Source organism: Musa acuminata, chromosome BXJ2-11, assembly GCF_036884655.1.
Source record: "Musa acuminata AAA Group cultivar baxijiao chromosome BXJ2-11, Cavendish_Baxijiao_AAA, whole genome shotgun sequence".
NCBI lineage: Eukaryota > Viridiplantae > Streptophyta > Magnoliopsida > Zingiberales > Musaceae > Musa > Musa acuminata.
In genome coordinates this window covers 15,672,189-15,690,481 of record NC_088348.1, presented here as the reverse complement: position 1 = coordinate 15,690,481, position 18,293 = coordinate 15,672,189, and positions in this window count along the sequence as shown.

Here is an 18,293-nt window from a genome sequence, read left to right as displayed (position 1 = left end):
AATGCAGGGGCAGATTCACTAGAGAACTATCGACCCATATCATTATGCAACTTTATTTACAATATCATCTCCAAAGTATTGGCAAATAGAATGCAAAAGGTAATACACAAGATCATTAGCCCAAATCAAGCTGCTTTCATCAAAGGGAGAAGTATACATCATAACATTTTGCTTGCTAATGACTTGGTCAAAGATTTGCATTCAAAAGCAAGAGGGACAAAAATATGTTTTAAAGCTGATTTACGGAAAGCCTTTGATTCAGTTAATAGGAAATTTATCTATAAGATGCTCCTCGATATGAACTTCCCACAGCAATGGGTTAATTGGATTCAATCTTGCCTGGAAACTCCAAAGTTTTCGATACTCTTTAATGGCTCACCTATTGGTTTTTTTGGGAGCACGAATGGCATCCGACAAGGTGATCCACTCTCTCCGTATCTCTTTACTATTGCGATGGAAGGACTTAGCTGTATGTTGGAACATGCAGTCTTAAATGGCAGCATTAAGCTACCCAATGCTGGCTCTATTCATATATCACATATAACATTTGCAGATGATTTACTTATCTTCCTCCTAAATGATCCAACTTCAGTAAAGAACCTTGCTACTATTATGAATGACTTTGGTATGGTTTCTGGACTTCAGTTAAATCATGCGAAAAGTAAAATATATATGAGCCCTTACGTTGAGGATAAGGTCTTTATTGCACAAACTTTGGGGGTTAGTGAAGGAAGCCTGCCAGTTCCTTATTTGGGTCTCCCGCTCATATCCACAGGCATTCACAAAACCCACTGTCAGCCTATCATGCAAAAAATAAAGAATAGAATTTCTTCTTGGAAAAATAGGCTTCTATCAAAAGCAGGACGACTCGAACTCATCCGTTCTGTATTGCACTCCTACTCTATATATTGGTGTAATGCATTTCTTTTGCCTGCTGGACTTCTCCAAGATATTGAACGGTTATTAATGAACTTCTTTTGGAATGGCACAAATTATAAGGCAATGCATATGGTAAATTGGGATAGCATTTGCAAACCGAAAGATGAAGGGGGGCTAAACTTGAGAAATACTAGAGATTGGAATCAAGCAAGCCTGGTACAACAATTGTGGGATCTTTTGCAAAACAAATGTTCCTTATGGTCACAATGGGTTTCTGCTAGGTATCTTTCAAAGGAATCAATCTGGAAAATTTCAACAAGAACATACCACTCTGCAGCTTGGAAAGGAATTTTAAAGGCAAGGAATTGGCTAATCAAACACATTTCGTATGCAATCTCTTCTGGAACTAGTACTAATATGTGGTACGATCCTTGGGTGAATGGGAAGAGTATATTTCAATTATATGGCGACAGAATACGAAAAGATCTTGGGGCTCCCAAAGATTGGAAGGTTTTCGAGTTCATTGCTAACGGTACTTGGTGTCTCCCTAATCCTATTTCTCCCGAAATGTTATCACTTTGGCCGACTATCATAGCTATTCCATTCAGGAACAACTCTTCAGATACACTTATTTGGCCTCATGACAATGGCAAATTTAGTGCCACATCCGCATGGAATCAAATTAGGCAAAGAAATAACAAGTGGGTCCCAAGCAGTTGGACATGGGATCGACCGGGATCACAAAGACACTCCTTATGTACATGGCAGGCCCTTCTCAATAAACTACGTACAATAGACAATATGAAAAGAAGAGGTATCTATCATGTTAACCGATGCTCCCTTTGTTTGCAACAAGAAGAAACTGTTGACCACCTCTATTTTGCTTGTGATTATACAAAATGGATATGGAAGGAGATTCTCCAGCGATTTGAACTCAATAGACTGCCGCAACCAAACTTGCACCAAGAACTAGGCGACCTTATGCAATGTTTCTAAAGAAAAGGGCCTCTTACACAACTGGCAAAGGTTACTTTCAGATGCGCTATTTGGTGGATGTGGAAGGAGAGATGTAATAGAATCTTTGAATGTCAACACACAAACAATGCTCAGCTCTTGAAAGAGATTATTAGAGACTCAAGATCCTGTATGGAGCATGATCTCAAAACCGAGCACTTCACCCGAAGAGAAAAAGATATTTTTATCAAATTTAATTTTGCTATTGGCTAAAGATCTTGGGAATGATGCCAAATAATGTACCCACAGGTAGTTATAGTCTACAGCATGTGTAGTCATAACTATCGCATTCGCACTCTATGAGTTACTTGGCTTTGTCTATGACTTGTATAGATAAAGCTAGTTGTAGAAACTTTACACATAATCAATTTACTTTTACTTACCAAAAAAAAAAGAATAAAAATTGGGATGAATTGAGCTCTTCCGAAGACGAGGAGAAAATCAATAAAGGCGAGGTGGCAAACTACGCCTCAACCACTTTCAAAAATGAGGTAATCGAAATCCCCCTAATTTATTTCGAAATTACATAATACTTTCATGAGTTATTTTTAATTTAGTTTAGGATTAATTTTCTTGAAAATTACATGTGTTATGTTAATGCAATAAAATGTTAGATATAAATCTAATGCTTATACACCTAGTAAGATTAATCTTATGTATGTGCTTGAGAAGCAAGAATGTGTCTTTTGACGATTTCTATATTGATTTTCAATGACGATGCATGACTTTTGAAAGGAAGGCTTGATGATTTTTTTTTGAACCTTGTCTTTGGTTTTCAAACATGATGTATGGTTTTGACATATGAACAAAATTTGAGCATGCTAAGATAAAGTTAATCATATAAATTAAAACTAAAGAAGTTTTAGTTATCTATAAGAATCATTCAAAATTATGTTCAATAAAAATGCAAAATGATGGAATGAAAATATTAAATGTTTTAATACCATTTTATGCATGAGATTTTAAAAGTTATACATAATGATCTTGATGGCTGTTATGAAGAAATTTGTTTTTTGATCCTAAATGATTGATGATATATATATATTTTTTTTTGGCACAAAAAGGACAAAGGCATACTTATATGAAACAACTAAATAGATAAAAGTATTTTTCTTGAAAATTCTTGGTTTGATGAATCTATTTTATCATCTTTTTATGAATATCTTGAAAATGATTTTGATTTGATGATTTTAATTTGAATGAGCTTTATCTTGATTTTTCGAGATTTATAACTTGAGATTTACTCTATAAAAATCAAGATCTTGTATCCTCAATGTTCCTTTTTAGCATCTATTATCCAAATGAATTATGATTGGTATCATTGCTATATTTCTTCTTATCGTGCACTAAAGAGAAAATTTTCCTAAATGAATCGTGATATTTCGGAACCACAATTCTTTTTATGATTCATAATGAATTGAGAAATTTTATATACTTGAATTAAGATTGAATGAATTTTATCTATATCATGATCTCCTAAGATTTTTCCTTGATTATTTAAGAGGAGATTTTTCAAAACAAAACGTGTCTTCTATTATTATCTTTTCATGATATGATTTTTATGCAATTCCTTGTACTCATAAAATATTTATCTCATCACCCAATAACTCTTCTTGATATTCCTTATGTGATGAAACGAAGTAATGCATGAAATTCAAATAAGAAGTTAATGATCATGAATGATAGGATGTAATGAATTTTGACATTTAGATACTATCATTTGAATAGCTATGATCATGTTGCCAAAATGATTTATCATGAATGCTTGAATATCATGTATGATATGCCGATATTGATGATTGAGTTATTTGTATCATGCATGAAAAATAAAAGATATAGTTTTGAAATTGTGCATGTTCGAATTTGAAAATATGATGATGCATAATGATGAAATTATGCAATGAAACTTACCAAAAAAAAAAAATTATGCAATGAAAATATTAAACATTTTGAAACCATGTTTTAGTGTCATGCATAATGATCATGCTTAATAAATTTTAAAATTATGCATGATGAATCTTGCGAATTACGGATTATTGATTTTTACTATAATGGAAGTGCCTTATTGATCTTTGTTGTAATAAATCTTACACTTTCGGTTTTAAACATGATATATGTTTTTATTTGGCATAAATGTAATAAAACATATGAATTGAAACAACTAAAAAGAGAAAAATATTTTTTCCTTGAAATTTTATTTTTCTCTATCTTATTGATCTTGATGATTATTATGATAAATCTATGTATATCATTTTGAATCTCTTGAAAGTAATGTTGAGATTTTGATGAATTTGACGATTTGAATTTGAATGAGTTTGTATTTAAATTATGATCTTGATTTCTTGGATTTACTACTTGAGATTCTTTTTTAATCACAATCTCTTCTTTGTACACCTACAATTTTTGTTATTTATAAAAGGAAGAGATTTGATAAAATGAATCATGTCTTTTAGTATTCAAATGGTTTTATCTTTGATGATATGATTTCTTTATATCTATGATATAAATGCCTTGAAATGATTGAAATATTTTACACTTTTATGCTCTTCCCTACTTCTTTCTTGTTTTCAATGATAAAACGGGGAGAAGTTTTGATCATGCATGGTAGGATATAATTTGACAAAATTTATACCATCATGAAACATTTATGATTTGCAATGATGCATGCAATACTTGTGCTTTCTAATTATGATGTGATGTATTGCATATGATGTAAATCATGATTTAAATGCTATGAGTTGTTGCTAAAATGATAAATGTTGATTTAATGTTTTGTATCATGAATGCTCTAAATGATGATTGTTTGGTACCATGATCAAAATATTGATAAATAGTTAAAAATTTTAGTATCATATATGATATCCTCATAATGTCGATCGATTTATTCAATATCGTGCATGAATGAAATATAAGGCTTTTGAAAATATATATATTTTAATTTAAAAATATAATGATGCACAAATAAGATTGACACTTGACTCTTGTCATGATTTGAAGATTATAGTAAAGGGAAATGAATTACACTATTGTATTGTTATTCCCTTCTATTTGATAATGACATAGGGGGAGCAAATTTTGCTAGCTAGCTCGCAAATATCAAGAGAAGCAATGAGTGCTAAGTTACACATTCTGAGAAGAAATTGCTATATTGAAACATTAATGTAATTATGAATGATGATATGATATTATGCATGTAATACTTCAACTTATGATAATGATGCATGCAATGATAAAATATTCATGATGAAAAATTGTCTTGACATTTATAACTTGATTATTCATCCTTTGTCATGATTTTGAAATCGTTGTAAAAGGAAAAAGAACTACAAAACTGTATTCTTCTTTTCTTTTTGACAATGACAAAGGGGGAGAAATATTGCTCGCTCAAGATGCAAAATTTGAAAACTTGCACATTGCAATAGGAAGCAAGAATCATGAGCTTACACAAGAAAGCTATCTTGTATTTGCTTTCGTAATTTTTTTGCTAGCTTGTATGTAGTAAAACTTGCATATCATAAAAATTGCTAGCTTATAGTCTAAAGAGAAGCAATCAATAGCTATCTCAAGAAGACCAAACATGCTAAACTTACACATCTTTAATTGTTAGATTGCATGATGATAAAACTTGATATTATGTTTTTCATGCAATAAGTTGAACCCATATAACAAACACTTGATTGTGGTACTTCTCTTTTTTGTTGATGACAAAGGGGGAGAAGTATGTTGATAACATGACATGTGATGCATAAGTTTTATGCATATGTTCATGATGATGTGTTGCAAGTATTCATGATGAATATTGCAATAACATGAATTCAGTTTGAATTCAAGGTTCTATAGATATGGCATATTGATAGGGGGAGTTTGTTTAAACTCCGGGAGTCAAGTTTAACTCCGTCATCAATTGGTTGTCATCATAAAAAAGGGGGAGATTGTTGAATCTCGTATTTTGATAATGAAACCAATTGATAATTATGTTTATATTTAACTATATTTTGAGTGATGCAGGTCTACTCGATCAGGATTAGACAATTAAGGCAGGAGGAATTGACGTTGCGTCGGAGGAGATCACGTTAGGATATTGGATGGCAGAAGGCTTCGGACGTCGGGCATCGGGCCAAGAGCGAAATTGCGCCAAGAATATCGACGTTGCGGAGGTCAACCGCTGATTGGGCAACAAGCCGCAAGAGAGGACGATGCGCCGAAGAATCGGACGAAGCGCCAACCAATGACGTGCCGGGCAACAGAATGTCAATTCGCTTTATAATAATTATCTAGATCGGAGTAGAGTTTTTGCTTGTGTGTGCAGGATTAACTACGATAACGACGAAGACATAAAGCAAAACAAAGTGTCGGAGTCAAGCACGAAGGATTCATTGCAAGTTCAAGAGTTCGACGGAAGTCCGAAGGTTCGTTGGGAATGCTGCCGGAACTAGCCGAGAATGAGTAGGGAGCTTGCCGAAGGGTTTTTCGGAAGCTCGCCGGAAGGTTCGTTGGAAGTTCGCGGAGCTCGCCGAGAAAGATCGGAGCTTGCCGAAGAAGCTCGTTGGAACTCGTCAAGATCAAATCGTGAAGTCTAGGAGCTTGCCGGGAGTCCGCAGAATGGTTTTCGAGAGTTTATCGGAAGACCGTCGGAAGTTCGCCGGAAGCTCGCAGGAAGAAGTCTTGACTTACGGACTTTGTAATAGCTTAGAAAATGACTTTAAATTCGTAATTAGCACGTTAATTAGGGTTAGGATTAGGTGTTAATCCTATAACCCAAGTAGGGGCCAATTGGGCCCGAGTTCGGACTGGTTTGGGCCAAATTTGGAGCCCAACTAGTGAGCTGATTTGGCCTAGGCGGTGGCAACGCCTAGGCTAGGCGGTGGCACCGCCCAGCACCCGAGAGCTAGGCGGTGACAACTCCTTGGCTGGGCGGTTGCACCGTCCAGCACCCGAGCGCTGGGCGGTGGCACCGCTTGGCTGGGCGGTGGCACCTCTAGCATTCGGGAACCCAAAGAGAATTCAAATTTTGGAGCCCAAAATTTGAATCCTCTTGAGGCTTATAAATACCCCTCAAGTCTCAGCTGAGAATACAACTTTTGTGCAGCAAGTGATTGAGAGAAAAGTCTTAGAAGAGTCTTTGCCTTTCTTGTTTTCAATTTGCTAGAGTTCTCCTCATTCCTTCTTGCTGAAAATTTGTAAGAGGTTGAACTGCTTGTAAAAGGTTGTAAGAGGGGTATTTGCCCTTCCATTTCAAGAGATTTGCTAGTGGAAGGTGGGAGCCTCATCGAAGAGGGGCCTCGTAAGTGGATGTAGGTCATTTGACCGAACCACTCTAAAATCGACGTAATCTCTGGTTTGCATTTCATTATTGCTATTTACATTACTGCAAACCTTCTTACATGCTTTAGTTCCTTATTACCTTTGCTACAAAACTTTAAGAATACGCTTTCAAGTTTAGCTTTTCAAGTTTCATTCTTATCGTACGAAAGATTTGTCGAAACCGAAGTTTTAATCCGCTGCACTAATTCACCCCCCCCCTCTTAGTGTCGCTCCGATCCTAACATTGTCATCATCAAAAAGGGGGAGATTGTTGAATCTCGGATTTTGATGATGAAGTCAATTGTCAGTTGTTGTCTAATCTATGTGTTGAGATAAGTGTGCAGGATTAACTACGATGAAAGTTAGACAAGCAGCAGGAGTTGCGCCGGAGTCAAGTTCATGATCACGTTGGGAGTTCGAGACTTCGACGGAAGTTCAGACGGTCGTCGGAGGTTTTGCGAGAACAGATTCGAGAAGTCCAGAAGCTTGCCAAGCGAAGCTCGTCGGAACTCGCCAAGTGGATCGTCGCAAAGTCTAGGAGTTTGCCGGAAGTCCGCAGGAGCATCACCGAGGGTTCATCGGATGATCGACGGAAGTTCGCCGGAAGAAGCGATTGACGCACCGAAGCAAAGCTGCAGAAATTATCTTAGATCTAATCGTAGTTAGCACATTGATTAAGTTGGAAAATGGGAGGTGATCCCATTAGCTTAATCTTGGGGCAATTGGGCCCCTGAAAGACTGAAATTGGGCCGAATGGAGCTAACCATTCGGACCTTGATTGCACCAGGAGGTGCAACCGCCTAGGCCAGGAGGTGGCACCGCCTGGGCTAAGCCTCCCAGCGACACTAAGCGGTGCAACCGCCACAGCCAGGAGGTGGCACCGCCTGAGCTCAGTCTTCGAGCTAGACTGGGCGGTGCAACCTCCCTGACAGAGAGGTGGCACCGCTTGAGCTCAGTCTTCGAGCTCTAGCAGAGAGGTGCAACCGCCTCAGTCAAGAGGTGGCACCGCCTGGGCTCATTCTCCGAGCCAGACTCAAGCGGTGCAACCGCCCCTGACACAGAGGTGCAACCGCCTGGGCTCAGTCTTCGAGCTCTGCCAGGCAGTGCAACCTCTCTAGTTAGGAGGTGCAACCGCTTGATCCCGGAATTCCGGGATTTGATCGTTTTGAGCTCCAAATTTGAATTGGGTTGGGGCCTATAAATACCCCACCCATTCAGCACTAAATAGATACAGACCTACACCGAATTCTTGATCTTTTCTGTGATTCTAAGAGCTCAGATTTGTGTAAAGTCCTAAAGTTCTCCTCTTTCTGTTCTTCTAGTCTTGAGTTGTAAAGAGAGGAGAGAAAGGTCCTGTAAGGGTTGTCTCCTGAGCCCATCAAAAGGAGTGAATCTGTAAAAGGGCAGTTGGCCTTCGCCTATTGAAGGAAGGCCTCTAGTTGACGTCGGTGACCTCGTCGGTGGAGGAAGCCAAAAGTGGAGTAGGTCAAGACTGACCGAACCACTCTAAATCTCTGGTTTGCGTTTATTTTGAGCACTTTATCATTACTGCAAACCTCCTACATAGCTACTGCTCTCTGCGCCTTTACGAACAAGTTTCTAAGTGCTGATCTTTCCGAATCTGCATTCAGACGTAAATCGGTGTTTTCATACATTACAGTTTACGTTTACGTTTAGATTCTGCAAAACAGTCTTCTGCGCTTTTACGAATGAAGTTTCTAAGTTCAGATCCCTTTAAAACTGCGTTTAGACGTAAAACTGTGTTTTTGACATAAACTGCGCAAACTGAGTTTAGACGTAAAACTGTGTTTTAGACGTAAACTACTTTTAAACGTAAAACTACGTTTAGACATAAAACTACGTTTAGACGCAAACTGCGTTTATACGTAAAACTACGTTTAGACGTAAAACTGTGTTTAGACGTAAAACTGCGTTTAGACGCAAACTGCACTGCGCTTAGACGCAATCTGATCTTAGATGCAAACTGCGCTTAGACGCAAACTGCGCTTAGACGCAATCTGCATTTAGACGCAAACTACATTTAGACACAAACTGCATAAACTGCGCTTAGACGCAAACTGTGTTTAGACATAAACTACACTTAATCATAAGTATTCTTAGAATCGGCTTTTGCATCAAAATAGTTTTTATCAAACGAACGCAGCTTTCATTTTTAATCGCTGAAAGATTTCCGCTGCACTAATTCACCCCCCCCCTCTTAGTGCTCTCGATCCTAACACCCTCCAGGTCTTTGGTGTTCTACTTTGATTTGCTGACATGTCAAACATTTTGAAACATATATTACAATTTCCTTCTTCATGCCTTCCCACCAATAATGACTTTGAAGATCTCTATACATCTTAGTGCTCCCAGGATGTATGGTGTACTTCGAAGTATGACTTTACTTTAGGATTTGATTCTTGATATCCGGTTCATTTGGTACACATACTCTCTCCCCAAATCTCAATAGGCCATCCTTTGAAACTTGAAATTGTGGCTTCAATTCCTTTTCTACTTCATTCCTCAAGTAGATTAAATGTGGATCTCGTAATTGTCCTTCCTTAATTTGTTGAATAAGATCAGATTGCACTTGAATGGAGGCCATCAATATCATCGAGTCTTGCTCTTTCCTCAAAGCTTTCAAATCAAAATTTTCTTCTAATAACTTCCATTGCTTCACGACCAGACTAGCCATAAAACTTGTAGATTTCCTACTAAGTGCATCAGCTACAACATTGGCCTTGCCCGGGTGATAACGGATGGCACAATCATAATCCTTCAGAAGTTCTATCCATCTTCACTGCCTCATGTTTAACTCTTTTTGAGTGAAAATATATTTTAAACTCTTGTGATCAGTAAGGATTTCAAACTGTCGACAATACAAATAATGTCTCCAAATCTTTAGAGCAAAAATAATTGCTGCCAATTCCAAATCATGAGTTGGATAATTCAATTCATAACCTTTAAGTTGCCTATAAGCATACACAATTACTCTCCCTTCCTGCATCAAAACACATTCTAGGCCCTTTCTTGAAGCATCAGTATAAACTACAAACTCATCACTACCACTTGGAATAGTGAGAATAGGGGCACTAGTCAATCTTCTTTTTAACTCTTGAAAACTTTGCTCACAATCATCACCCCACACACATTTCATATTCTTCTTAGTGAGTTTGGTGAGAGGTTGAGCAATTCGAGAAAATCCCTCCACAAATCTCCTGTAATAACCTATCATGCCCAAGAAGCTTCTAACTTCCGTTACATTTGTTAGTGCTTCCCATTCAACTATAGCTTCTATTTTTCTTGGATCAACAGATATACCCTTCCCTGAAATCACATGGCCTAAGAAAGCAACTTCATTCAACCAAAATTCACATTTGCTGAACTTTGTATACAACTTCTTTTCTCTTAGTATGGACAATACATTTCTCAAGTGTTTATCATGCTCTTGATTACTCCTTGAATACACCAATATGTCATCAATAAATATAATTACACAGATATCCAAGAGCGGTTGAAATATCATATTCATTAGTTCCATAAAAGCTGCAGGGGCATTTGTCAAACCAAAAGGCATCACCAAGAATTCATAATGACCATATCGAGTTCTGAAAGCTGTTTTTGAAATATCCTCCTCCTTGATCTTCAATTTATAGTAACCTGACCTCAAGTCAATCTTAGAGAATACTTGTGCACCCTACAGTTGATCAAACAAATCATCAATTCTAGGAATGGGATACTTGTTTTTGATGGTCACCTGATTCAACTGTCTATAATCAATACAAAGCCTCAATGTTCCATCCTTCTTCTTCATTAATAGTACCGGAGCACCCCATGGGGATACACTGGGTCGTATGAAACCCTTATCTAATAATTCTTGTATTTGCTTCTTTAATTCCTCTAGCTCGAGTGGTACCATTCTGTAGGGAGGCTTAGATATTGGGGTTGTACTGGAGACCAGATCAATAGCAAATTCACCCTCTCTATCTAGAGGTAAACCAGGCAAGTCATCTGGGAATACATCAGGGAATTCTTTGACCACTGAAATTTCATCTAGGTGGGTTTCCTGATTTGAATGCTCCGTTACACACCATATAACAAAACAACTTTTCTGCATAAGACGATAAGCTTGAAGTGCTGATATCAAGCAAGGAGGCAAATCATGCTTAATGCCCTCAAAGAAAAATATAGGCTGATTTGATATGCAGAAAGTAATTATTTTTTTGTAACAATCAATACTAGCGTGATGAGAAGATAACCAATCCATGCCAAGTATAATATCAAAACCCTGGATCTCTAGGAGAATCAAATCAGCAAAGAGTTTGTGGTCTCCAATAGAGATCAAACAAGATGGGTAAACCAAGTTTGTTGCCAATGAATCTCCAACAGTAGTTGTTACATATAACATATAATCTAGGGGTTTAGGTAGAATATGCAAGTGACAAGCAAAGTATTGTGAAACAAACGATAAGTTGGAGCCGGGATCAAACAAATCTTTTACATTTCTTTTAGAAACATGAAGAATGCCTTCCACCACTGATTTAGAAGCTTTAGAATCTTGTTCAGTGATAACGTACACTCTAGCATGGGCTGAGGGTCTAGGAGACAGTGGCTCCTTCTTCCTCAAAGGGCAATCTTTTATTTGATGATCCAACTTTCCACAACCAAAACATGCTCCAGTCACCCGAAAACACTGACTTGTTTCATGATTTAATCCACATTTTGCACATGACTGAGTCCTCCGCAATGGTTTCCATTTCTCAAATCCAGATGTCTTAAACCTCTTGTTACTAGCTTCATATTTATTTTCTCTCCTGCTTTTGCTAGTAAATTTGTCCTTTTTGTTCTTGCCAATGATTTCTTTAATTTCCTCCACGTCTCGTTCAATTTTCAAAGCTCTTTCTACCGTATCTGCATAAGTTTGTAGTTTTAAAGCTGACATTCGGCTTTTTATTGCTGGCCGTAATCCCCTTTCAAACCTTCTTGCTTTTCTAGATTCATCATCAGTCATATGTGTGGCAAACCTGGAGAGCTCAGTGAATTTAGATTCATACTTTGTAACCGTCATACTTCCCTGGATAAGATTCAAGAACTCCAATTCTTTTTGCTCTCTCATAAAATCTGGAAAATATTTATCATTAAACTTTTCTTGGAATAACTTCCATGTCATTGGCTCATGTTTGATTTCAGACATCCTCTTAATCATTCTCCACCACTGTTCAGCTTCTCCTTCCAGCATAAAGGTGGCAAGAAAAACCTTTCGATCATCAGGGTAATTTAAGGCATCAAATATTTTCTCTATCTGCATCATCCATCGTTCTGCCACCATTGGATCAGACTCACCACTAAAACTGGGAGGACTAAGCTTCTTAAACTGTTCAATTCCCAACCCCGTCTGGTTTGATGTTCCTGTTCCATCATTTCTTCCTTGTAGGACAGGTTGTTGTTGTTGTTGCATCACTTGTGCCATAGTCTCCAAAGTCCGCATGATACCACTCAATTGATCAGCAGTAGATGCAACTGGAGAACCAGATGATCTCGTCATCCTTGCTTCCTAAAACATCAAAAGAACATTTTCTTTGATCAATCTCTAAATAATAGTCAATAAATCTCAAAAAAATAATATTATTAGTGATTCTCAAATCATGCTCTGATACCACCTTTGTCACGCCCCTCAAAATATCGACAATATTTAAAATTTTCATCACAACTAATCCAGGATCCAAACACACATTTGAGGTCACTAAGAAAACATTCAGATCAAAAATTTCACCTTTATAGTCTACAATTTCATAACCCTATGCAGTTCATAAACATCCCACACATCACTTGATAATTCAAACAAACTGAACTTAACTCATCAAAATAATAACCACAACATAATTTCACAAGTGGGGAAGTCTATGCAGTCACCAAACCAACGATTTACCATAAGTTCGTATCATTACATGAATTTAACTTAGCATTCCAAAATCCTAAACATGAGGGATCCTTTAACTTATACAAAATCCACAGGTTTAGATTCATCATCAACATTTCATTAGATGCAGAGTGGCTTATACAACAAATACATATATGCTAACACAGATCTGCCCAAAATCTTCTAACTTTCCACTACCTCAGCCCAATCTTAACATTTAAGCAAGCGATACGCTATCCTGAAAAATTTATCAACAAACGGGGTGAGCATATAGAGCTCAGCAAGTGACTAACATATCCATATCAAAATAGGACAATTTCCAAAGAGATAAAGTTTCTTAATACGAGGCAGAATATACGAATTCGTAGACATAATATCATTAGGTGCAGAATCACAATTGTCCTTTCAATCATACATATTTGGTTCATAACATACTGGGCATAGAGTAATTGGAGCATATCAGAAACGAATGAAACGTTTTGGAGCAAAACAATAACAAATGAAACATATCGGAGCTTATCAATGGCATATGAAATGTTCCGGAGCATATCAATGGCGTATGGAACATTTCGAAGCATATCAACAATGAATGAAACATTTCGGAGCTTATCAATATCACATACCAAACAGAAGCTCAAACGTCGTATTTGACGTTGCATTCATATCATTCTTATCCAAAGCATGTACAAAAACACATAACCAAAGCTCTGGATATCATATCAAACATACAGAGGGTGTAGTGGGACCTCAAACAGAACGTGATACATCCATTTCTGAATGACCACCAGACAGAAGTCTCCCACGTCTGGGAGCTCCATCCACCCACGTCTAGGTGAAGTCAGAAGGGGCCGGCAAAGCAACGCAGGCTCTAAGCACATACCCTTTACCATTTCTGGCAAAGGTCCAGATAGTCCCACAATCACTAGAGTACAAAAGGACAGTTTAACAATAAGTAGCATATATCGAAAGCACACGCGGAACAACAAAAACATACGTGTGCCTTTTCGAGACAATACGATGCAAGGAACAAAGCTCTCACAAATGTATTCAGATTTGAAATGAAATGAAAGCCAGAGTATATAGGGATTCCCAGCAATCATATTTGTCTCAATTCAAATAAGAAGAATAGATGAATTCAATATCCAAAGGAACGAAACAGAATACGCGAAATCGACCAAAGCTCGATTTCTGACAGAATTCCAATGGCACATAGAACAAATAGGGTTTTTTGGGAGCACGAATGGCATCCGACAAGGTGATCCACTCTCTCTGTATCTCTTTACTATTGCGATGGAAGGACTTAGCTGTATGTTGGAACATGCAGTCTTAAATGGCAGCATTAAGGTACCCAATGCTGGCTCTATTCATATATCACATATAACATTTGCAGATGATTTACTTATCTTTCTCCTAAATGATCCAACTTCAGTAAAGAACCTGGCTACTATTATGAATGACTTTGGTATGGTTTCTGGACTTCAGTTAAATCATGCGAAAAGTAAAGTATATATGAGCCCTTACGTTGAGGATAAGGTCTTTATTGCACAAACTTTGGGGGTTAGTGAGGGAAGCCTGCCAGTTCCTTATTTGGGTCTCCCGCTCATATCCACAGGCATTCACAAAACCCACTGTCAGCCTATCCTGCAAAAAATAAAGAATAGAATTTCTTCTTGGAAAAATAGGCTTCTATCAAAAGCAGGACGACTCGAACTCATCCGTTATGTATTGCACTCCTACTCTATATATTGGTGTAATGCATTTCTTTTGCCTGCTGGACTTCTCCAAGATATTGAACGGTTATTAATGAACTTCTTCTGGAATGGCACAAATGATAAGGCAATGCATATGGTAAATTGGGATAGCATTTGCAAATCGAAAGATGAAGGGGGGCTAAACTTGAGAAATACTAGAGATTGGAATCAAGCATGCCTGGTACAACAATTATGAGATCTTTTGCAAAACAAATGTTCCTTATGGTCACAATGGGTTTCTGCTAGGTATCTTTCGAAAGAATCAATCTGGGAAATTTCAACAAGAACATACCACACTGCAGCTTGGAAAGGAATTTTAAAGGCAAGGAATTGGCTAATCAAACACATTTCGTATGCAATCTCTTCTGGAACTAGTACTAATATGTGGTACGATCCTTGGGTGAATAGGAAGAGTATATTTCAATTATATGGTGATAGAATACGAAAAGATCTTGGGGCTCCCAAAGATTGGAAGGTTTCCGAGTTCATTGCTAACGGTACTTGGTGTCTCCCTAATCCTATTTCTCCCGAAATGTTATCACTTTGGCCGACTATCATAGCTATTCCAATCAGGAACAACTCTTCAGATACACTTATTTGGCCTCATGACAATGGCAAATTTAGTGCCACATCCGCATGGAATCAAATTAGGCAAAGAAATAACAAGTGGGTCCCAAGCAGTTGGACATGGGATCGACCGGGATCACAAAGACACTCCTTATGTACATGACAGGCCCTTCTCAATAAACTACCTACAATAGTCAATATGAAAAGAAGAGGTATCTATCATGTTAACCGATGCTCCCTTTGTTTGCAACAAGAAGAAACTGTTGACCACCTCTATTTTGCTTGTGATTATACAAAATAGATATGGAAGAAGATTCTCCAACGATTTGAACTCAATAATCTGCCGCAACCAAACTTGCACCAAGAACTAGGCGACCTTATGCAATGTTTCTCAAGAAAAGGGACTCTTACACAATTGGCAAAGGTTACTTTCAGATGCGCTATTTGGTGGATGTGGAAGGAGAGATGTAATAGAATCTTTGAATGTCAACACACAAACAATGCTCAGCTCTTGAAAGAGATTATTAGAGACTCAATATCCTGTATGGAGCATGATCTCAAAACCGAGCACTTCACCCGAAGGGAAAAAGATATTTTTATCAAATTTAATTTTGCTATTAGCTAAAGATCTTGGGAATGATGCCAAATAATGTACCCACAGGTAGTTATAGTCTACAGCATGTGTAGTCATAACTATCGCATTCGCACTCTATGAGTTACTTGGCTTTGTCTATGACTTGTATAGATAAAGCTATTTGTAGAAACTTTACACATAATCAATTTACTTTTACTTACAAAAAAAAAAGCACATAGAACAAATATTTCAGAGTATCAATTATGCTCCAATACCCATAAGAAAACTACTATTGAAAGATATATCAATCTGTTTTCTGTCGAAACAAGTTTCGTACGAATCAGGGTTTCCCACAAGGAGTTACCTTTGATTTTTTTTTTGGTAAGTAAAAGTAAATTGATTATGTGTAAAGTTTCTACAACTAGCTTTATCTATACAAGTCATAGACAAAGCCAAGTAACTCATAGAGTGCGAATGCGATAGTTATGACTACACATGCTGTAGACTATAACTACCTGTGGGTACATTATTTGGCATCATTCCCAAGATCTTTAGCTAATAGCAAAATTAAATTTGACAAAAATATCTTTTTCTCTTCGGGTGAAGTGCTCGGTTTTGAGATCATGCTCTATACAAGATCTTGAGTCTCTAATAATCTCTTTCAAAAGCTGAGCATTGTTTGTGTGTTGACATTCAAAGATTCTATTACATCTCTCCTTCCACATCCACCAAATAGCGCATCTGAAAGTAACCTTTGCTAGTTGTGTAAGAGTCCCTTTTCTTGAAAAACATTGCATAAGGTCGCATAGTTCTTGGTGCAAGTTTGGTTGCGGCAGTCTATTGAGTTCAAATCGCTGGAGAATCTCCTTCCATATCCATTTTGTATAATCACAAGCAAAATAGAGGTGGTCAACAGTTTCTTCTTGTTGCAAACAAAGGGAGCATCGGTTAACATGATAGATACCTCTTCTTTTCATATTGTCTATTGTAGGTAGTTTATTGAGAAGGGCCTGCCATGTACATAAGGAGTGTCTTTGTGATCCCGGTCGATCCCATGTCCAACTGCTTGGGACCCACTTGTTATTTCTTTGCCTAATTTGATTCCATGCGGATGTGGCACTAAATTTGCCATTGTCATGAGGCCAAATAAGTGTATCTGAAGAGTTGTTCCTGATTGGAATAGCTATGATAGTCGGCCAAAGTGATAACATTTCGGGAGAAATAGGATTAAGGAGACACCAAGTACCGTTAGCAATGAACTCGGAAACCTTCCAATCTTTGGGAGCCCCAAGATCTTTTCGTATTCTATCGCTATATAATTGAAATATACTCTTCCCATTCACCCAAGGATCGTATCACATATTAGTACTAGTTCCAGAAGAGATTACATACGAAATGTGTTTGATTAGCCAATTCCTTGCCTTTAAAATTCCTTTCCAAGCTGTAGAGTGGTATGTTCTTGTTGAAATTTCCCAGATTGATTCCTTTGAAAGATACCTAGCAGAAACCCATTGTGACCATAAGGAACATTTGTTTTGCAAAAGATCCCACAATTGTTGTACCAGGCTTGCTTGATTCCAATCTCTAGTATTTCTCAAGTTTAGCCCCCCTTCATCTTTCGGTTTGCAAATGCTATCCCAATTTACCATATGCATTGCCTTATCATTTGTGCCATTCCAGAAGAAGTTCATTAATAACCGTTCAATATCTTGGAGAAGTCCAGCAGGCAAAAGAAATGCATTACACCAATATATAGAGTAGGAGTGCAATACAGAACGGATGAGTTCGAGTCGTCCTGCTTTTGATAGAAGCCTATTTTTCCAAGAAGAAATTCTATTCTTTATTTTTTGCAGGATAGGCTGATAGTGGGTTTTGTGAATGCCTGTGGATATGAGCGGGAGACCAAAATAAGGAACTGGCAGGCTTCCTTCACTAACCCCCAAAGTTTGTGCAATAAAGACCTTATCCTCAACGTAAGGGCTCATATATACTTTACTTTTCGCATGATTTAACTGAAGTCCATAAACTATACCAAAGTCATTCATAATAGTAGCCAGGTTCTTTACTGAAGTTGGATCATTTAGGAGGAAGATAAGTAAATCATCTGCAAATGTTATATGTGATATATGAATAGAGCCAGCATTGGGTACTTTAATGCTGCCATTTAAGACTGCATGTTCCAACATACAGCTAAGTCCTTCCATCGCAATAGTAAAGAGATACGGAGAGAGTGGATCACCTTGTCGGATGCCATTCGTGCTCCCAAAAAAACCAATAGGTGAGC